This window comes from Eschrichtius robustus, chromosome 9, assembly GCF_028021215.1.
Source record: "Eschrichtius robustus isolate mEscRob2 chromosome 9, mEscRob2.pri, whole genome shotgun sequence".
NCBI classification, from domain to species: domain Eukaryota; kingdom Metazoa; phylum Chordata; class Mammalia; order Artiodactyla; family Eschrichtiidae; genus Eschrichtius; species Eschrichtius robustus.
In genome coordinates, this window is record NC_090832.1 from 59,500,324 (window position 1) to 59,524,335 (window position 24,012).

General features: G+C 38.6%; 1 long non-coding RNA gene across 2 annotated transcripts in view; it reads right to left on the reverse strand.

Annotated features, from left to right (window-relative positions):
• LOC137769407 (uncharacterized) overlaps positions 1-24,012 on the reverse strand; it is a 280,962-nt gene that overhangs the window by 233,481 nt on the left and 23,469 nt on the right. The window contains exon 1 of one of the 2 annotated variants that reach the window (XR_011074964.1): positions 14,806-14,919. The exons of the other annotated variant lie outside the window; for it this stretch is intronic. This is a non-coding gene — a long non-coding RNA (uncharacterized lncRNA). Of the gene's footprint in view, positions 1-14,805; positions 14,920-24,012 lie in introns of those variants that run through there. 2 annotated transcript variants of the gene reach the window in all.

The following is a 24,012-nucleotide window of genomic DNA, read 5'->3' on the forward strand; positions in this document are numbered from 1 at the left end:
TACTCTAAACCTCCTTAGACAATTCTAATGTGCTGCCAGACCTGAGAACTTCTGGTCTACAGCATCAGCAGAAATGTGGTTGCAGAGGCCCCTGGGAGGCAAAGAAGGCTGTGCTGCCATCTGACGCCAGGGCTGCCAAGGAATCGGGTTCTAAAACTCGAAACAAGTTCACAGCAGAAGACTCAGAAGGGCTTGAGCAAAGGGAGAGATTTACTGAGAAGTTAACTGACCTACAAAAATGCCTTTCTAATTTTATAATTGACACTCTATTTAATGCTAAAAGAAAAGGTAAAATAATTTTGCTAATGAAAACAACTAAATGTCTTTCAATAGAGAAATTGATAAATAAATTATGATATTTTATAGAAGTTAAAAATGAATGAATTAGATCTCTGTGTGTTAACATGGATAGATCTTGAAAACACACTGAGTTAAGAAAAACTGTTGAACGATACATGAACTATAATACCACTTAAGTAAAATTTTAAACACAAAACAGTATTATATATTATTTTAGATATATAACGTATATAGCAAAAGGATAAAACATAGATCTGACAGGTAAAAAAAAATAAGATATTGATTACTTGCTGGGCAGAAAGGTACTAGAAAGATAGAACACTTTTCATCGTAATGCGTAAACTTTAATTGGATATTTGTTCAGGGTTGGGGACAAAGATTAGCCATAAAAGGCATTCTTGAACAACTAGGGGAAGTTTAACATGGACTGAATGCTAGATAATTTCATCAAGTTACTGTTAATTTTTTTAGAGATGATGTTATTACGATTTATGTAGAAAATAAACCTTAATAATAAATCTTAGGAGATGCATACTGAAGTCGAACGATGTCTATGACTTACTTTCAAGTGGCATAGCAAAATACATGTGTTGTATATATATATACACACACACACACACACACACACACACACACACACACACCACACACACACACCAAACAGATAAAATTGCCCTAGGGCTTGGTGAGCTAAAAAGAGCAGAGAAGTCCCTATGTGGCTGCCTGAAATAACTACCACAGTGGTTGTTTCTAGGAGATTTGCAGACGAATGTTGATGTTTCCAGACCGCAAATCCCCCAGTAGGAGAGTGAAGGCCAGAAACCCGAGGCTTGTTTCTCTAGTCGAGCCTACGCTTGGATGATTTCTACTACCTGCAGGACCAATCTGTGCTCTCAGCACACTCTGGTCTCTGCCATTACAGCTCCAATTAACGCACAGAGCAATCTTCTATTTATTTGTCTCTCTCCCCAGCCAGTCCAGGAGCTTCGTGAGGACAGGGACCATGTCTGTCTTTTTGCTGTTGTCCCTCTGGCACCTAATACAATGCCTGCCACGTAGTAAGTACTTAATAAATACCTGTTTAATTAATCATCTTCCAAGGGGAGGATGCCTCATCCCTTCTCCTTGTCTACCCATCCATGCCACAAGACACATCAGATTCCATAAACACGCCCCTTAGAGTTCATTTCTGATCAACAAATGCTTGTTAAAGTGCTGTGTGCACTGAAGTCACAGGTGAAGCTGCCACCATCCCTGTGCCTGCCCAAAAGTTACTTTAAAAAGTGTTTATTTGCAGCTATAGAAAAAGCTTGCATGATGTGATTTGATTAACCTAAATATTCTTTACTCTCCTGCTCATCCAAAGCATTTACTATCTCTCTGAAGTTCTAAGGACAGTGGTAGGCAGACACAATCATCTGCTCATTTACACATGTAAATTAATTAGGTTCAGGAATTCTTTATACCGTAAGTGAGTTATATAGGCTGAGTAACCAGACATTTCCCCCTTGTCATGACATAATGCCTGGCGCTTGTATCCTCATTTAGTGTTCATAGTCAAATACTGTATCCCTACTGTACATACTCACAACTTAAGTACACATATTTCATTCAAAAAGTTACCTGGAACACTCACAGTTGGGTAGCCAGGGGTATTCTCATTCCCTTATAGTGGCTAATAGAGTGTCCAGAAAGACCAGCCTGGCTGACCAGGAAGGTATTACTAGAGAAGAGATGAAATAAGGGAGAAAAGAGAGATGAAATAGGTCAATAATGAAATTCCCCTAAAAAATTAGCAGGTGAGGAAATATAAGAGCTCTATTTCAGCAAGAAATATGATTCTCCAGAAATATGGAAAGACAAAGGACAGACGGAAGAAACAAAAGGAGGAAGTAAAGAATGAATAAGCAGAACTCATGATCAACAAAATGAGGTCAAAAATACTATTTTGAGGGATTTCCCTGGCAGTCCAGGGGTTAAGACTCTGCACTTCCACTGCAGGGGGAACAGGTTCGATCCCTGGTCCGGGAACTAAGATCCTACATGCCACATGGCCAAAAAACAAATACTATTTTGAAAGACATGTCAACAGGTACAGGAGGTTGATACACCAGGCCTTCCTAATTCAAACCTTCCTACCTAACGCAATCAATGTGTGAGTAGAATTTCTGTCAATTGCATTATTTATGAATGTATGAGAGGAGTTTACCACTTAAAGTAGTCCTTTTGGTAAACTATAATTTTTTAATAAAGAATCACTCAGCAATTTATCTTCCGTGCTGACACATTTTCGTCAATTCATTTTGCTGGAACTCTAGAACACCTGTAATTTCGCTATTCTCTCTGAATTTGTAACCAAAATATCAAAATTCTCTTCCCAGAAATCCTGAAATTTTTTTGAAATTTTCTTTTGGTTATTTGACATAAGGAAATTGACACTATTTAATCCCTTTCTTAAACCACTGAATTACAAACAAGCCCTCTTAAAAGTTAGAAAGATGTAATGTTCTTCATTTTAAAAAATAAATATTGCCCAATTAACATAAATACCAGATGCAACCTATGATTCCCAATAAATCTTCATGGAAATACATTTCCAGTATATTTACTAGCTCCATCACCTGAAAAAAATTTAAATCTCTTATTTTCTATGTTCTTAATTAATACAGTCTACTTCCCTTAGGAAATAACTTTTGAAATGCAAAACTAATTATATTACCTAGATTAAAAACAAGAAAGCATTTTTTTTTATTTTCAAAAGAGACTTTTGAACATAAGCTACAGTAGCAATAATCTTTTGCCCAAAAGAAAAAAAAAAAAAAAAAAGCCTCATAGCTATCAGGCTTCAGGAAAGTTCCTCTGTAGCAACCTGTGGCCTGCCCACGAACCTTAATTAGTTCGAGAGATCATGATATAGAACCTCTTCAAACTGGATAGGAGTGGTAGCTCTCTGTGGAGAAATAGAGCAAGCTTTTGTACCAGGTAATTTAAGGAGCAGCAACAGGCTAATATGTAGACAAGAGAGGGTGTAGCATGTGGTGTGGTTCTCAGCAGAGCAGCAGGCCTCTAATGAGGCCCAGTAGTGGATAGCAGCTGGTAAACTTGGGGCTCAAAATAGGAGGGTCTGAGGGCCTTTATTTGCTAACAAAAGACTGAAAATTGCTCAAAGGCCTGAGTAGGCAATGAGAACATGTTCATATGGTGAGCCAGTATATAAATTTTCAAAACAAATATTACAATATATGAATTTACATTGCAATGAGAATCAGAAGAGTTCCATGATTGGAGACGTTTTGGTAAGAATAGGTACCAAAATTGGCTACTAAATTTTGTATAAGAAAATCACCACCTGCTCTTCCGTTTATTCTGGAACACCCAGACTAAAAGGCACACAGTGTGTGTTGTAACTATTTGTGTAACCACACCGACACTCTGCCTGCTCCCTCAGACGAATGACAGTGAAAGCACGATATGGTTTACAGGGCATTACAGAATTAATAGAATGTAAACATGATGGAATTACTTCCCAGTTACCCAATAATAAATTAATAACGTGACAAATCATATAAACCACAAGAAAAAGCTCAAATATCTTGTGAGAAGAGCAGGTGACCTACACTGACCCAGATCTTAGGAACTGATCCTAAACAGGTTCCTATGGATCCTTTGCACAGTTTTCTCTTTTTTTGTTGTTGCATTTTATTTTTTTATCTTTTTTATTTTACTTTTTAACATCTTTATTGGAGTACAATTGCTTTACAATGGTGTGTTGGTTTCTGCTTTATAACAAAATGAATCAGCTATATGTATACATATATCCCCATATCCCCTCCCTCTTGCATCTCCCTCCCACCCTCCCTATCTCACCCCTCTAGGGGGTCACAAAGCACAGAGCTGATCTCCCTGTGCCATGCAGCTGCTTCCCACTAGCTATCTATTTTACATCTGGTAGTGTATATATGTCCATGCCACTCTCTCACTTCGTCCCAGCTTCCCCTTCCCCCTCCCCGTGTCCTCAAGTCCTTTCTCTACTTCGCACAGTTTTCGAATGACAAGCGCTGACTTCAACAGTCCTGCTGCCAGGGAAGCACAACCAGGGATTTCCAAAGGAAAACCATTCATATGAATACTAAATATGCTAACTGGTTAAACACTGAACTTTTTCACTTGTCATTTCCTAGCACCACTCTGAGAAATCTCCAAAGTTTGTTTCTACAATTCTATATCTCCTGAGTAAACATTTTTAAATTTTGAAGAAAAAGCCCCAGTATAAGTAGGAATCATTCTGTGTGTGCTCTTTTAAGTTAAAGGAGAGCACTTCTTGCCTCCATTACAGACCCAAAGCAAGAAAGACTCCTACATAAAAACGCTGTCACAGGTCACTCTTCTCCATTCTCTTATAATAATCTGAACTGCCATTAATTGCAGAGAAACCCCCTTAGCAATTCCTACACAGGCCCTCACTGAAGGGTTTTTTTATTCTTTGGAACCCTATAATTGTAACTCCATGATTTCTAACTTGTGGTTATTTCTGACTCACATTTTTCCCGTCCTCCCCACATCTAATGCTTCACCACGTTTTTCCAATACTTCATCTGAAACCTATCTCACATTTGTAGCCATGCTCCCGTTCTGACCCCACCATCTCAGCTCTGGAGATGGAGTCTCCATCTTGTCCCCATCTTGTCAATGCTGTTCTGCCCTCAAAGGCCTCAAACTCTATGCTCTACTCTACTGTCTCACTCCTTGACCAAGGGCTTGCAGGAGCTCCTTATTTCCTGAAGGAGCTGTCTACTATTGAAGCCTTCTCCCAACTGTCCTAGAGTTCACACTTGCCATTTCCTGGCAGGCACTGCTTCCCAAGGAATCCTCTGCTTCCTCGTGTAGTCACCACATACTTCCTAATTCCATCTCCATACCTTGCCTCGGACCATCTCCCGTGCAGTGGTTTCCTAACTGTTGCACGTGTCTGATATTCAAACTAGGCTGTAGCCAAGAAATTAGTTTTCTGCTGGCACTCCAGTAATTTAACAAACATGTATTGAGGGCACTGAATGAATCAAGTATGATGTTGTTAATTCCCAGTAATCCGGATAGACACATATGAAATGCAAGTTACAACCCACATCTTATATCAGGTACAATTTTTTTTTTTTTGGCTGCGCTACACGGCTTGTGGGATCTTAGTTCCACAACGAGGGATTGAACCTGCGCCCTCGTCAGTGAAAGTGTAGAGCCCTAACCACTGGACCACCAGGGAGTTCCCTCAGTTTCTTCCTCCATTTGGGATGATTCCTGCACAGCCTCTGTCTATTAGAGAAGATAATTACGTTGACCGAACAATGACAAATTCTTTCACCTCACCCAATACACACCCGTTTGCTCAACCCTTCTCTCTCCCCTCCCCTTCAACTATGCAATTCATTAAACCTTATTCGTTGTTCACAATATTGTATGTAACAGCCTCATTGGAAAGTACCTCATCATTCATTGGTGAATAGGGTAAGTATTCGATCAACAGAAAATGTAAGCAATAATTAGCTTAGGGGAAGAAGGCGAGGACATGTAGGTTCACCCTTTCCCTGTTCACACCAGTACTCCCTACCCAGGCAGACACTGCTTGCTTCCAGACAGATCGTGGTGTCCATGACAGACCAGGAGGAAGAATCCTGAGATCCAAGGAGAGTTGACTTCTATACATAGTGCACACAGCAAGCTGCTCTTTCCAACCAGGAATTTTTTCCTGCTTTCATTCATCATTGTCACTAAGCACACAAATTTTTGTTTATAATCTATGCCGCAGTAAAACTGATAAGACCCCTTGCTTCTGATTTGCTTCAGCAAATGGCCGCAGAAGCAGAGCGAGAAGCAAGCAAGTGCGGTCCACGGCTGCCATCTCAGACCCGTCCCCCACCATCCACTCTCCTTCGTACAGTCCTCTTCAAATCCTGATGAGCTGAGCCCATCAAAAGTCTCCAGTGTATGATCCTCATTCAATTATAAAGTCCATTCGACGTTATTATAGATCATAATGAAAATACCTGCCTCGGGCTAGAGGAGTGGTCCGGTCGGAAGTGAGAGAATAGGAGCCACTCGGCAGGGGTCAAGCAGAGCACCAGGCAGCCAGGGTTGGTGGCCCTAGGGGTCAGTCATTTGTCACAGTGAGCTTCTGGCGACATTACCTAACCTCCTAGATGCCACACTGCAGTTCCCCTACTGACAGATGGAGCCCTTGGTTAAAATATTCCTGGGCTTTGGTAAAAAGACTTATGTCTGGTTTTCATATTAGCAACTTGCTTTGACTCATAAAATGATCATTTCTAAGATTGATTTTGCTCCACGATAGTCTTTTATATGCCACATTTTACTAGGAAATCCCAACATTAATGAGTGTGACCTCAGAGTTATTAGCTTTTACTCCAGTGTGAAGGGTAACACTCAGCTGATGTCTTCTCTTGTGTGTATGAGTGCTCAGACCACCACTATATTTGAGAATAATGTTGCTAAGCACACTCTTACTCACATCCTAGTTAGAATCCCCTACTGTGCATAACACAAGTATAATTACCTTTATAATTTCTTCCTTCCCTCGTGGATAAGAAACTCCCAGGGGGAAACGGGATAAGAATCACCTGATTTGTTCATCAACATACACACAGCCCCAAAGACAATGCCTGCCCATGAAAAAAGATGTTTGCTGAATAAATGGTTTAACTATGTAAATGACATATTAACCTCAATCCTCATTTTCTACCATCAGGATATCTGTGTCCAGTATTTGGATATAAGATAATGCCTTCCAGGTGTTCCTTAGCTTAATATCTAGTAGGACGAATCATCACCAGGAAATATACCTTATTCAAATATAGACGAAAGCCAGGAAAATTCCAGGGGAATGGAGACTCTCACCCACATCCCCTCAACTTTCTGTATTGTGATCTTTTTAAACAACAAGATCGTTTTCCTCCTTGCCACCCTTGGGTCTTGACAAAGATAAGTTGTTCCTACACCTTTCAGGAAGTCATCCAGCCTGAGTTGAGTCTATGTGCGAACAGGATACAGAGATGTATCTTCAGCCTTTCTTTGGCCTCGAAGTTCATACTTCAGCAGTACCAAAGTACCTATAGTTTATACCTCCATGCCTATGTCCTTCTTTCCTCTGCCTGGAAAACCTGCCCTCAATACCATGTCCCTCTTCATCTAGTTATTTCCTGCTTGTCCTTCAAGTCTCAGTTCAGGTTACTTCCTCCAGGAAGCCTTCCCTGACTACACTAGGCTAGGTATGGCAACCCTCCCTATACTTCCCATAGTACACTGCGCCACCCCTATCATCACACATCACATTATATTAAAATGATGTATTTGCCTGTCTCCCCTAGATTATTAGCTCTGAAAGTGCAGGGATTATGTCTTACTCTTCTTAATTTCCTCAGTTCCTAACACAATGCTGAACAAAAAGTAGGTGCTCGATAAATGTGTAATGAATTGACCAGCCCAATAACTTTTGCTTAGGAAGACACAGAGATAATAAGGCAGGGGAATATCCATGGACAATACACTTAACATTTGTCTAGAGCAGCAGCAGGGCATGGGTAACAGTGAAACTGTGAAGAAGCAGGGCAAGGTCAAAAAGGTTCTGAAGGCCCCAGGGGGCAGTGGGATTCTGAAGAGGGGGAGGAAGAGGGACAGAAGACATGGCCCTGACTTTCATCCATTGAAGGCATGAGCTCAGTCTAGCACATTAAGAAACAGACTGAAAATATAAAACAATTCAGAAGAATTCATGAACAACAAGAGGTTAGGATGGTCACTCAGATTATATAACTAACTTGTCAAAAAGGACATACTCTTGGGACTTCCCTGATGGCACAGTGGATAAGACTCTATGCTCCCAATGCAGGGGGCCCAGGTTTCATCCCTGGTCAGGGAACTAGATCCCTCACGCATGCCACAACTAAGAGTTCGCATGCCACAACTAAGGAGCTGGTGAGCTGCAACTAAGGAGCCCACCTGCTGCAACTAAGACCCAGTGCAACCAAATTAATTAATTAATTAATTAATTTAATTTAATAAAAAAAGACATACTCTTGCCAAGAAAGACCCCTGGACTGGATGGGCCACAATAAAACACTGTGGAATCTGAATCTTGAAGCACATTTTGCTGGTAATGACACTTTTGTTACTAACTGTGAAACTGTGCACCTCAGATTGGAACTTGAACCCACGTGTCGGGACTCAAACCCGGCCAAAACTCACAGTCTTCTGACTGAGATCACACACCTGGTCTCAGGACTTAATGAAGCTCAAGCTCTTGATGTCTCAGGGCAGAAAGAATTCAGTGATAGACAAAGTGATAGGTAAGAAGTGGGTTTATTTAGAGAGAAACACACTCCACAGACAGAGTGTGGGCCATCTCAGAAGGTGAGAAAGGCACCAGGGTATGGGGTTGTCAGTTTTCATAGGGGTGGGTAATTTCATAGGCTAATGAGTGGGAGGAGTATTCCAGCTATTTCAGAAAGGGGCGGGGATTTCCAGGAATCAGGCCACGGCCCACTTTTTGATCCTTATGCTCGGCCTTGGAACTGTCATGGCGCCTGTGGGTGTGTCATTTAGCTTGCTGATGTGCCACAATAAGCGTATACTGAGGCTCAAGGTCTAGTGGAAGTTGACTTGCCTGCCATCTTGGACCCATTTGGTTCTAATCAGCTTATGTCATGTCCTCAGGCTATGTCATTCTTTCAAAGGTTGTGCCCTGCCCCCTTCCCTCCTGTTTCAACTGGGTGATTTTCCATTTGAAAGTCCTGGCTTATCAGGAAAGAGTGAGAGCATCTCATTTTTCACTTATCCACCACCACCTTTACTCACCGCCATAGTCACATTCTTACTTCTGCACAAAACGGGCAGAATAAAGTTTGGAAAAAATGCAAAGCATTAAGTATCAAGATCTCTATTAAGACAACCTAAATCAGAAATAACATACAACTTACATTACCTCCACGACTATGAACTCTTTTTGCTGACTAATTAGCACCCAGTACAAGAGGTTCATCATAACAACAGAGAGAAAATTTGCTTTGCAAAATGTATTTGTTGTTGTTTTGTCTTTTTGTTTGTTTGGGTTTTTTTGGCCATGCCACGCAGTTTGCGGGATCTTAGTTCCCTGACAGGGATTGAACCCAGGCTCCCACAGTGAAAGCACTGAGTCCTAACCACTGGACCGCCAGAGAATTCCCTGCAAAATGTATTTTATCATGAAAAGAAATAGCTAACTCAGAATTTTTTTAATGTATTACCTTTGAATACAAATTCCAGAAGATGTTAGGAAATAAGGGTTACCTGTAGGGTTCTGGTGTCAAATAAATTTCAAAAATACTGAATTAAATACAGACAGACAGGCTTCTTTACTGAAGGACTTCTCAGAGTAGTTATTATGTTAACATTCATTATAAATCTCTAACAGGATAGTATCTTATGCAGTAGTTTGTCAACTTACTTGAAAGCCCTTTTTCATAGCATATACTTTGGGAAACCTAGGCTAAATTTCTTGAAAGGTGACTGGATATTCCTGAACCAGTTAGTTGGCCAGTAGCTAGCGACCCACGATGTAAATGGTAGATACCAGTCTCTGAAACCATATGCTGGCTTCACAGCTGTCAGTCCCCTTACAATACATGATAACCCTGGGCATGGTCTGCTCCCAGCTTCCCAGAAACCCCACAGAGTGGCAGTTGCCAAGAAGAATCAGCTGCAATCAACTGACCTGCATCCTTGGGCAGGAGGAATGGGAAGTTAAGTAGTGCAATCAAACACACTAACATGTCAATATTGCCAAGGAAATCTTAACAGATATCTATTATCCAGTCATCCACCTTTCACTAGATTGAAATATCAAAGGAAAGCAAGACTGCACCAGAATTTTAAATAGTTCATCTAGCTTTATTCCAAATGGAATTAAATTGAAATTATGGATCAAAAGTGCCCTAAGGAAAATCTTCTAAAAATTCTGGGCACATAAATTAATTTGGAGGAAAGAAAAATAAGGGAAAGCAGCAGCACTAGAAAAATCACAGCCAATTGCAGAACGGGTTGGAAAGTCAGCCAACAGGAGCTGGAGATAAAGCTGTAAGAGACAAACCACAGTGGACTCCACTAATTTTCTGGGTCCTGCTTTACACAGAGCTCCGTTGTAAGAAAAGCAGCCACTGCCGACTGATTGCACACAAGTTGCTTCACACTGCAGGGCAAGTGACCCTACCACACGGGCCACGGCTAAATGCACTGGAGATGGAGCTAAACTCAAAGGTGGCCATCTGTAGACCAGCCACAGTGAAGACAGGCCAAGATGGAAAGCTTACTCCCCCTTGCTTTCTCATCTTTCGGATGGAAAATCCGATCTTCTTAATGGAAATGCCTCTAACTTTGAGAGAAGCTTTGTGAACTGAAAGAATACAGGCATGAATAGAGAAAAAGATTTACCTAATTATACCATTCTACTCTATCCTATTTCTCTTCAAAGTCTAGAAATTCTCAACCACAGCTACTGATTTCCTCTATTCAAAATGTTCAGTTAATGCACTTTGTATAATGAAATTCTCAGTTTTCTCATTCCCCTTAATAAAGGGTTAGTATCTTAAAAATGTGGAGTTGTAGAAAGAGATACATTTCACAACTATTAGCCATGGGGGAAGGGAACATTCTTACATGATTTGGTTTCTTATTTATTCTAAAAACAGATAAATTTTTCAAACTCAATTTCCCAAAAGTTTCAAATATAACCATTGATTTCAATTTTCTTCTATTCTTTATCAAGCTTCAAACTAGAAGCTGACTGCCCATCCTATGTCTGGGTGGAAGGTGGATAGCCAAAAGAAATAGAAGCCATGGATAACCCAGAGCCATATGCATATTCCATTTTTCCTAAAATTTCAATTGTCCATGAAGTTATTCTCCAGGCACAATCTGGTCATTGATACATGAGGTAAGATGATTACAACACTACATCAGTGGAAGCCAAAATTAGACTCGGTGTAACTTAAAATAAAGCATTGTTTGTAATACATTAACCTGTATTTTTTTGCATTCTGTAAGTACCATGATAATATGCAGTACCTCCTCCAAATTTATTGGAACTGTTCATCAATTTTCAAATCACATTACATTTTTAAATAGGCTTTCATAAAAATTAGTCATTTTCCCCAATGAGGCTCTTTCTTTATTGCTAATTCATTTCAAAAGATTACATAAAAATAGATATATTACCCCCAAATTTACAAAATGTTGCCAATCTCCAGATGAGTAGCTGCACACACTTGCAGTTCTAATATGGCTTCTCTTGTTCTGGCCAGGAACCAGTTTCTACTGTTGGAAGTCAGCTCCAAGCAGCCTTTTGTTTGTTTGCATCTGCCAGAGGCAAGGCCAGAGGGCCCGGATGTATAAAAGTATCTCACATTTAGAAGGAAGCCCTCAGGCCTTTGTGCCAGTAGATGTGCAAAGAAGCTTAAGTAAGTGTGGGAAAACAGCAACTGTGGATCAGAATTTGCCATAAGGCAAGACCTAACACAGTTTTTTTTGTTGGTTTTTTTTTTTTCTGGTTTTCCACAGACAGATGGAATAACAGCATAATAGGCTAGGCAAAGGGTCTCCTGAGCTATTCTCTCCATTGTGCACACACAACGGAGACAGTAAAGACACAAAGAGACAGTACTTAGGAAGGAAGTGTCTCCTTAAGAGCAAAGCCCTCAACTGTTCATTATTTTCGTCAAAAAGTTGGAAAGAGGATTGATGCAAAATGCTCCTATGCTTCCTCCTGGAAGGGCAGTACATTTGTTTCTGAGGGTCAAACTTGCCCCATGGGTACCAGTCTTCACTCTCTGCGCAAAGACAGGCACTAGGGAAAGGACAGCCAAGACTTTTGTAAGGCTGTATCTTAGCTCAGTGTCACCTAAAGACCTAAATCATGCCCTTTGGAAAAACAGCTGGATATCAGCCGCTGGACATCATCAAGGCAAAGGACAACCAAAAGAGCCACAAGAAAGGTTTTGGCCACACCCCTCCAGCTGAACCATAGCTTTACAAGAAAACTGAATTGTCACCTGAAATAACTGAGGACAAGAAGGACAGAGAAAGTTCCTAAAATATTCTCTATTGCTGCCTCACCAAGTACATTTTTTTTGGAATTTTATACAGCAGGTTCTTATTAGTTATCTATTTTATACATATTAGTGTATATATGTCAATCCCAATCTCCCAATTCCTCCCACCACCACCACTCCCTCCCCCCGCTTCCCCCCCTTGGTATCCATACATTTGTTCTCTACGTCTGTGTCTCTATTTCTGCCTTGCAGAAAAAATGGTTCATCTGTACCATTTTTCTAGATTCCACATATGCGCATTAATATACAATATTTGTTTTTCTCTTTCTGACTTACTTCACTCTGTATGACAGTCTCTAGGTCCATACACGTCTCTACAAATGACCCAATTTCATTCCTTTTTATGGCTGAGCAATATTCCATTGTATATACAAAGTACATTTTTTTTAAATCACTGTTAAATTGTGACTGCTAAACAAGTGAAGAAAGAATGGATAGCAGAAAAGACACCCTTTTCTCAAAATGACTTAAAGAGCTGAAATAAGATTGGCCATGAATTTGTCATTGTTGAAGCTAGGAAATGGAGGCCTGGGGCTTCAGTATACTATTTTGTCCACTTTTTTGTACATGTTTGAAATTTTCTATGATGACAATTTTTTTATTATTTTATATTTGTATAACTTTTCAGTTTTTCAAACAAAATATAGCATTGCTATAAATAGTATAATGCTCATTTTAAAGGTTTTTTTTAATCTGAGGTTAAGAAAATAGCCTGATTAAAATAAGAATCTACTCCCAAACACAATTATTCCCATAAAATAAGCTGCCTGCAGACACCTAAGAGGGAATAATGTAACTATATTATCCTTTCAGAGAGGTTTAAAAGGGATTTGGGGAGTTCTTCTAAAATTTTTCTAAGTTTTTCTAAGGAATATGATCTTAAGTCAAAATCTGTGATATGGAAAGAAACTAAAAATCACTATATTCCTATCCACTGAGAAGCTCTGCCCAAAAGCAAATGTCTCTAAGAAAGTCATCTGCTTTCTAGTGTCCACTAGTGTAGACTGATATATACAAAACACACTGCAGCATAATTTCAATATATTCTCAGCATAAATGTTTCAGTTCAAAGAGGAAAGCCTTTTTTTTTTTCTCTTTGCCAGCCTACTCCTATATGTCTGTACATACTCTGAGTATCGTGTATATGATCCTTTTTTAAATTACATATTTTCCCAGCTTTACTGAGGTATAATTGACAAATTTAAATTGCATATATTTAAGCCATACAATTTGATGTTTATACATATATATAAATCACCACAATCCAGCTACTTTTGAAGTTATTCAGCAGTAATATTCAAGCACTAAAGATTTATTTTAAAGCCCTTATTTTTTCAAGCAGGTTCCATTTACGTCATTCAATTGAAGAAAACTTTTATGATTTAATGCTACCAATATATAGTAATGCCTGTGGGCCAGGAACTACAATTACATGGCTTTATATAAGACTAATGAGACAAGATTTCCAGTTAAGCCTAAAAGTGATATTTGGAGTGAAATACACAATAGTTTAAAGAAAAGGCTAGATTGGTTTTGCCTAGGTTAATGAAAGTAATGAAATAAATAAATTTTTTTCAAGAATAGGTAGTGACAATTTTCAGCACATCAACTTAAACAATAACGAAGAGATATCCTCCACTCTGTTAAGGGGAGGTAAAAATAAAAATTGTCATTAGAAATCTTATCAAAAACATTAGAAAAAATGAAAAATGTTGCCATTTACAATCATCAGTACAATAAACGCATTGTGTCCAGCAGAGTGATCGGAACCAAGTATTCAGAAATCAGAAAGACAATCCTTGTTGCCTGCATAAGTACATTTGACGGTAAGACATGTAAATAGACACTGACAATCAGTGCTCCCTTCATTAAAAATACAAAGTTGGGAGAAGATTGAAATGTAGTTTCCCTGGCAAGCTCTCTATTCATTACTATAAAACTTAATATTTTAAAGTTCATATACCAGGGGTTCTATGATTATGATTTCAATTCTAAGAATATAATTTTAATAAATAATAACATTGCTATCTATTAGTAATGATTTAAAATATGTAATCTATTTGATTCATTGATGTATTACCTGTATTTTCTCATAAAACAAAACTGAAAAATATTCACATCTGTTTTCATTATAGTCGACTTCATTTTTTCTCACTGTATTGAGAGCATCCACACCTGAGTATCATTCTCACCATCTTCTTGTATTTTGTAAAGAAGAAAGAACTAAGAAGTGGTCAGTCTAGTAGCTCCCTGCAAACAACAATAACTCCCCGTGGATCCAAGTAGGGGAGTTCAGGGGAAACAGCAATAGATGTACCACTTAGCCACACAGCATCACAAAAGTAGTAATTACCTACGAAATCTGCTGCCTCCCTCTCTTCTTTCTGGTTTTTTTTTTTTTCTGTCTTCTGACATTTCCAGTGGTGTGGACCGTGAAACAAACAAGCCTCCCACTAGACCCAGGAGAATTAAAACAGACTTGTATATTGACATCTAAAAGAGAAGGGGAAAAAACGAAAAAAGAAAAAGTAACATGAGGGGAAGTATTTCTATTATTGTGACAAGAAATACAATAATAGATGTAACTAAATATATGTTATTACTTGAGTTGAGCATTAACTTCCATTGGTATATATAGTGTGTGCTTCACTAATATAGTGCCATTGTCACTGGCAACGGACTTCTGATAAAAACCAAATTCCAGAAGCCTTCTCCAAATGCAATGAAAGAGGTTTCTGAATGGGATTCCAGTATATCTGTATCATTCCTCTCCCTCCAAAATGATAGCCATAATTCTTAATAATAATGGCAAATATTTACAGACAGGATCACAAATGTTAATGCACAGTCATCTTATGAAGCAGGTACTATCATTATTCCCATGAATACAGTGTTATTACTATGTGGTGTGACAGGTTAAGTGTAGCATCACTCAGCTCTTCCTGGAGGAGACGAAGGACAAGGGAAACCTCCAGAAGATATACCTTGAGCTGAGACCTGGGGGGTAAGTCAGAACCCAACAGTTACATGTAGGATGGGTGAAGGACATCCAGTCAGAGGGACAGCACATGCAAAGACAGAAAGGTACGGGTAGCTACACATGGCTGCAAGAAGTTATGTATGGCTGGAGCAGAAAAGAGCACTGGGGGCAGTGAATAGAAATAAAGTTGAAAAGAATGACAAAGACCTTGGTCCACCAGGCTGAGAAGTTTCAGTTTTACGCTTCAGGCACTGGAGAGTCACTGGGGGCCCTACAGACAAGTAGATGATGAGATCTACGTTTTAGATCACTCTGGTAGTAGTTTAAAAAATAGATTTAAGTGAAACCAAACTGAAAACAAAATAAGCAATTGAGAGTTTAGTTTAATAGTCAGTCCAGGGTAGAAATGATGAGGGCTTGACTAAAGTAGGGGCTGGAGAGACAGAGAAAAGAGATCCTTAGGAGACATATGATGGAGGAATTCTATATAATTTCTCCAGTTCTAACGTCATAATTGTACTTCAAATGTGTTCACAAAGCACTTTTTTACATATTGTATCCCTGATCCTTACACAATCCTATGAAATAAGTAGGGAAAGTATTGTTATCTAAGTTCTACAGATGAGGAAACTGAGGCTCAAAGAAATTAAGTGGCTTGCCCAAGGTCCCATGGCCAGAGAGCAGTGGAGCTAGGGATGGAATTCACGTTGTCTGCTTCCAAAGCCCCTTTACACAGAAAACTCAAAGGCTTAACGGAAGGGCTCTACACAAAAGGGAAAAAAAATGCATGACGTTAGAGTTGCTCATCAAAAAAAAACTGTGTCAAATCATCGTGTTAAGACAAAGTACGTGTTTTGTCACAGGGTAGAGTGTAAATAGCTCACTGAAATTCTGACCCTGAGAGGTGGGGGCCAAGCCTTTCACTGACTGAGCACCTTCCTGAGCTTCAGGAAGCTTCTTTAGGAGTGTGGCGCGAGCTCTTCATCATCTCCGTCCTGCTAGAGGAGGGAGACACATGACTTGGAAAGCTTAATGCTGGGCTCTCTTGTAATTTCCTCAGACCTCTAACTTGACCATAAACGTGAAAAGGGTTTAATGTCCTATCATCTTTTTATTTTATTCACCTTACCCAAGCACAATCTTTTGCATATTTGTGAACAATTCTGCCCTCAAACAAACATACAGAATATATTATACACAAGGACTGATTTCCACCTTTGAAATACAATGTTTAATCTACGCAGATTGTCATCAATCTCTTCTTCCTATGTGCATTGTTTCTGCCATATGGGTCACATAAAGACACGAAAGACAACTCTTTTAAATTACAACCGATTGATGTATTTTGTTTTCCAGCCTTTGTGATTGATATCTCCTCTTTTAATTCTGAGAAGGAAGGTCTTCCCACTTGGCTACAGATTTCTTCAATAGATGGGGAGAGGGAATTACTTCTCCTTGTCTCTGTTCATCTCTGTGCCCCACCCAGCAAGCACAGTTTTTGGAAAAAACAGATGATACATATTTCACTTAGTTAAATGTAATTGTCCTAATATTCTTTTCTGACACATAACTTGTCCATGGTAATCATTAGCCATGGAAAACCACTGTCCCGAACTATCAGTAAATATTAGTTGTTTTATAATTTTCACCTATCTAGTAAAGATTCATAAAGAAAAAAAAATACATGTATTGTCCCTTTCTCAAGAGGAAAGAGACAAAAAAAAAAAATCTAGGTTAATGGCAAACTTATCAGAGCTCGAACAGAAGCAAGAGGGGCTGGTACAGAGCAGACATCTCCAAAAAAAAAAAGTGCTGAATGAATGTTAAATTAAAAGATTAAAGATGGATATTTAGGGTACTAAAATCACTTCCATCAGGAAGCACCCCTGATTAGTTTTAGGACCTTCTAAGAGAGAAATAGTATTGGGGGCTTTCATTCCTATGTCAGAGGAACAAAAGGATCAAAAACAGAAAGAGTTTCTGGTCTTAATATTTTTAAGACATTAGCTGACTTAGAGATTTTTTCCTTGCATTTTTGCTATGATGAAATCGATTCTTATACTTAGCTTAAGTATAGATTATTAAAGTACAAATATGTATATTGTTTAACAGAGGTTATTTTCATAGAACAAGCTTAATTGTGATTTATTCATTTTTAATTAATTTTTATTGAAGTATATTTGATTTACAATGCTGTGTAAATTCCAGCAAAATGATTTGGTTATACATACATAAACATTCTTTTTTTATATTCTTTTCCATTATGGTTTATCATAGGATATTTCATACAGTTCCCTGTGCTATACAGCAGGACCTTGTTGTTTATCTATTTTATATATAGAAGTTTGCATCTGCTAACCCCAAACTCCCACTCCATCCCTCCCCCACCCCACCTCCCTCTTGGCCACCACAGATCTGTTCTCTATGTCTGTAAGTCTCTTTCTGTTTCATAGATAAGTTCATTTGTGTTATATTTTAGATTCCACATATAAGTGATATCGTATGGTATCTGTCTTTCTCTTTCTGCCTTACTTCACTTAGAATGCTAATCTCTAGTTCCATCCATGTTGCTGCAAATGGCATTATTTTGTTCTTTTTATGAAGGAGTAGTATTCCACTGTATATATGTATCACATCTTTATCCATTCATCTGTTGATGGACATTTAGGTTGTTTCCATGTCTTGGCTATTGTGAATAGTGCTGCTATGAACATAAAGGTGCATGTATCTTTTTGAATTATAGTTTTGTCTGTATATACACCCAGGAGTAGGATTGCTGGATCATATGGCAACTCTTTTAGCTTTTTGAGGAAGCTGCATACTGTTTTCCATAGTGGCTGCACCAACTTACATTCCCACCAGCAGTGTAGGAGGGTTCCCTTTTCTCCACACCCTCTCCAGCATTTGTTATTTGTAGACTTTTTAATGATGACCATTCTGACTGGTGTGAGGTGGTACCTCATTGTAATTTTGATTTGCATTTCTCTAATAAGCAGCAATATTGAGCATCTTTTCATGTGCCTATTGGCCACCTGCATGTCTTCTTTGAAGAAATGTCTATTTTTCTGCCCATTTTTCAATTGGGTTGTTTTTTGTTGTTGTTGAGTTGTATGAGCTGTTTGTATATTTTGGAGATTAAGCCCTTGTCAGTCGCAGCATTTGCAAATATTTTCTCCCATTCCGTCGTTGTCTTTTTGTTCTGTTTATGGTTTCCTTTACTGTGCAAAAGCTTGTAAGTTTCATTAGGTTCCACTTGTTTATTTTTGCTTTTATTTCTATTGCCTTGGGAGACTGACCTAAGAAAACATTGGTACAATTTATGTCAGAGAATGTTTTGCCCAGGTTCTCTTCTAGGAGTTTTATGGTGTCATGTCTTATGTTTAAGTCTTTAAGCCATTGTGAGTTTATTTTTGTGTATGGTGTGAGGGTTTGTTCTGACTTCACTGATTTACATGTGGCTGTCCAACTTTCCCAACAACCCTTGCTGAAAAGACTTTTTCCCATTGTATATTCTTGCCTCCTTTGTCGAAGATTAATTGACTGCAGATGTATGGGTTTATTTCTGGGCTCTCTATTCTATTCCATTCATCCATATGTCTGTTTCTGTGCCAATACCACACCATTTTGATTACTGTAACTTTGTATTATTGTCTGAAGTCTAGGAGGGTTATGCCTCCTACTTTGTTCTTTTTCCTCAGGATTGCTTTGGCAATTCTGGGTCTTTTATGATTCCATATAAATTTTAGGATTATTTATTCTAGTTCTGTGGAAAATGTCATGGGTAATTTGATAGGGAATTATAATTTGTTCTTGATTGCCATTGTATTTACACAGAACCAGCTTTACTCTCTGCCTATAAAACCTAATATGATCTAATATGGTATAATGCTATTGCCCAAATTTAAGATTATTCTTTTTTTTGAATATTTGAATTTTAGTTTATTTATTTTTTTATACAGGAGGTTCTTATTAGTTATCTATTTTATACATATTAGTGTATATATATATCAATCCCAATCTCCCAATTCATCCCACCACCAAATTTATGATTATTCTTTAAAGGAACAGTCCAAACTGAAATGGGTGTTATAAGGATCATTAGTATTCCCTGAGCTGTTAAGAGATGTTCCTGAAAGAAATGGCTCCATGGTTAAAAAAACTGGAAAATGCTGCTACTCCTTCCACTTAGAAAATCATATTTCAGTTAAGAATTCTATTTAACTATGTTTAACTCAGTGTTTCCCAAAAGTATTTGACCATGGAAACATTTTTGTCAAATAACATCTATTAACATCCCATGAAATCTTGGATAACACAGACTAAAACAATTCCCCCTTATTTTAGTAAGTGATTCAAAGCACAATGCAAGCCAGGTGCTGTGTGCAAATAATTGAGTTACCAGAGTTAGGGGAAAAAAACCACAGACATAACTCGAAATTTATGCACCAGATTCAGGCACTCAGGGAAACTGACTTAGCTGCTAAAGAGGCCAGTGAAACACTATGTCTAACTGTGAGAGGCAGAAGGAGATCTAGACCCCAGGTAACATTTGTGAAAAGGGAAATGCAGAACTGACCTCAAGTGACTCTCCCTGTACACTAGACAACAATAATTAGGTCAGATACAAAGGAAATCTCCAAGCCTGAAAGACAACCAATGCCAAAAGGACAAGGTAAAGAACAACAGGGTCCCTGTCACCAGGCTAAGCTTTAGGGCTGAGTTACAATTCTACAAGGGAAACCATGGTACTCATCAGAAATCATGACCAACACTGGGTAGGAGAGAACTTTATCTACAAGGCAAAATTGGCACTCAAAGCTCATGGTTAGGATGCCAAGTCATAAAGATGATCAGCAAAGTAGTCACTAAATCCAAAAGCCAGGAAGGTGCACACAATGGCACGGCCACATTGTTGATAGACATTCCTTGTCTCTGGAAGAACAGGCTCACGTGGTTAAGACTCAGCACAAAACTGAGAGGCATCAGTGGCCCTAGCTCTGAGAATATCAAAAGGCAGAGGCAGGAAAAATGAGGTAGAGGCTGGTATTTTGAGATTGCCATTCATTTCTTAGAAAGAAAAGGGGGGAAAAGTTGCTATGATTCAGAAAAGATTGACAGCCCTGTTCTTTTCTTCCTAAACCATTTCTATTCTTCCTTCTCTACTGTTCCCATTCTGCTCTTAAAAGACAATGAAAATGAGAACTAAAACATAATCTTCTCCCAAATTACCCATACAACGGAACAGAACATCTCAAAAGCACGCTGGCATGTGTTATTCTAGCAGAAAACCCTATTCTGTGGAATCACTGGCCAATCATGCTTACCAGGTCACCTAGTTCCACTGTCTTTCATTTAATTTAGTAGTCATTTATTACCTGCTTACTATGACCGCAGCACTGTAAAAGGCACAAAAGGAGAACCAAAGCAAACATAGGCTCTGGAAACTTAGAGACTAGCTAGAGTCAAGAATTTATAAAAGACAACATACAGTCAAGTGCTAAATAGTCTCATCGTCATTCCCTGTGAAAAGGTGAGGAATTCCTTCCTAAGAAGTAAACATAGAAACCACAGAAGTTACAGTAGAAACTAGATATACCAACAGTTTCTACAGAAGTTACAGTAGAAACTGCTGATACATCTAGTTTTATGAAAACATTGATATATTTCCCCATATTCTAGAATCCAAATTGCAAATGTAGGAGAAATAAGAAAATAATAAATTTAAGCTAGAACAATAGGAAAGAGTTTCATGAAAGGTAGTATTTGAGCTAAGCTTTGAAGGAAGAGCAGAAGACATTCCAAGTAGGAGACTGACATTCTGAGTGAGAGACTGAAAGAGCACGGCATGTGCAAGGGACAGAAAAGATATTAGCAGAGGTTTCATTTGGTGGATTATGGAAACAGCAATAGATGAGACCAAATTAGGAAGAACTGTATGTAGAAGAATGGGGAGTTGGGAATTGAGAGGCAGCACAGTTGTAAGTTCTTAAGGATAAACTCACAGAACCATTGAATCAGAGAACCTCAGGGTTATAAAGGACTTCAGAAATCATGTACTACAATTTTCAACTCAGTGCAATAATAATACCCACATGTGATCATATAGCCACTGCCAGAAAATTTTCAGTGAGAGAAATCAAATGTTCCATCTCTCAAGAGAAAGACTCAAATTGTTAGAAATGTCTTCTTTGTGGAGTTATCATTGTTCTCTTAAGTTGATCTACGAAGATATATAATATTTTTATTTACGTCATCCCATTTGCACATGACAGGTAAGTGCCAAGAAGTTGGTGTTTATGGCACTGGTCAGCAGAATATATTGGATAGTAACTGTCAGTTCCAAAGAGATCCTAGCACACAGCTCCAGATCCACCTCAGTCCAAGAGACCGCTAGAAATTGGGTCTATTCAGACAAACTCATTATTATCATGAGATAAATTCGTATCTGAACTTCTCCAAGTTGCTCAGAATTAGACTGAGTTTGGTGTCACACAAAACATTAGGATTTTCCCCAGATGTAATCTAATCTCAAGAAGTAAAAGATGTAAGCAGCCTTTGGTCAAAATATACCTAGTTACAACATTCATGGACCATGTAATTTCTCCCTGCTGGTGAAGAACGCAGATCTATTAAGGAATTTGTTGGTGATTCTGAAGCATGTCAGAGTTTAGCATATTAGTTCCATTACACTTCTGCAACACTAGGCAATAAATGAGTTTCTACTTTAATTATAGGAAGACGGGTTGTTTTACATTTTTACTCCTTATTTTTTATCCATAAAGAGTCCCCATAGCAGGGCATGGAAAATCCATTCTCTTTGCAATACCAATTTTTCTACTGAATCAACTATTCTCCAAACCATATAAATAACTGTTGAGGAGGGAGAAGATTAAATATGCCACAGTGGTCCCTTCATAATCATATGAAGTAGGGTTTCTCAACCATGGCACTATCAACATTTGGGGCCAGATAATTCTTTATTGTGAAGGATTGTCCTACACACTGCAGGATGTTTAGCAGCACCCCTGACCTCTACCTACTAAATGCCAGTAGCACCTTCCCTCTCCAGTCATGAAAATCACAAATATCACCAGGCATTGCCAAATATCCCTTGGGAGTCAAAACTGTCCCTGGTTGAGAAGCACTAATATAAAGATATGGTCTTGGTTAAGACCTACTCTGGGCTCTGCACTCCAGACACATTTCAAAAGTGACGGTGGCTGCCTTTTCTGGCTCATATCCACAAAAAATCTGCTGTTTATTCCAATCTCTTCATAGAAAAGTGTGAACACTCCGTTTCTTGACAAATGACTTTGATTATTAGATTGTACCACAATGTGCATCAAAGTACAAGGTCAGAGCTTTAGCTCCGCTGTCAAGACAACCGCTGCCTCTTCAAGCAAAAGGAAAATCAAAGACTTGTAGGATGCCGGTTGAGTCAGAACCTTGAGCCAAAGGCAAGTGCGGTGGCCACGACTGAGCACCTGGCACTTCCCTATGAGAGCTAAATACTCAAGAAAATTGAGACTTCAAATGAGCTTCCACCTAACAAGCTGCAATTGTGTTTCATTGGGGGAGAGTCAGGGATGAGTTAGGGGAAGAAACCAGAGGAGAATTCAACATGACCGTCCATTTGCTAATTCAGTGAGGAGGAGTCCAAGACAATCCTCAGAATTCGACAAGACAAAAGCATCATTATCTATAATTACTGCTTACCAGTAGCACGGATTGATAACAAGCTTCCTCCGCCAATCTTACCCCGCCATTATGAGAAGAGGCGATTAAACTAATTAACAAATCAACTTTTCTGTGCAACAGTGGGTTCAATAGCAGAAAATAATGAGAAAAGCTAGTTATTTGAAGGGATGAAATGAAATAGGACTCTGAAGTTAACAACAATATAGATAGGGAGCTTGACTAACTGGCAAACATATACATTTTGACATTAGAAAATCTGCACATTGGGAAATACTGGACTATTTGTTTAAAGCCACAGTTTAAATAGAAAATGCTTTATTTGAACATGAAAAGTATATTAATTATAACCATCATGCACAGCCCTGTATATGTGACACACACAAATATAAAACAATACCTCACTATCGAGAAGTCAGATTGTCAGGAACCTCAGTCACCTTGGTCATGGATACTAAGTCAAAAAGAATCCAAAAAGTCCTTTCAGCCATAAAGTCACAATACTCTATAGGAAGAGGCAAAGAACTACTACTCTCAGACCATTTGCTGTATTTTGTACTCCTCTCAACTCCCTTATTCCTTTTTTTTTTATTGGAGTAGAGTTGATTTACATTGAGGTAGGCAGGGGCACCATGTTTTATAGCCCTGTCTCTAGTCTAATGCCTTTTATACACCATAGTAGGGGCTCCATAAGCATCTTAAGCAGTGTTGACCAATGTGACAGTCACAACTACATATGGCTACTGAGCACCTGAAATGTGCCTAGTGCAATTTTATTTAATTTTAATTATTTTAATTAAAAACTGATAATTTGCTCATTGGGAAACTTTTAAATGTATTTGGCTATGTGAATCTATTTTTTAACTATGAAGTTTATGAAATCTA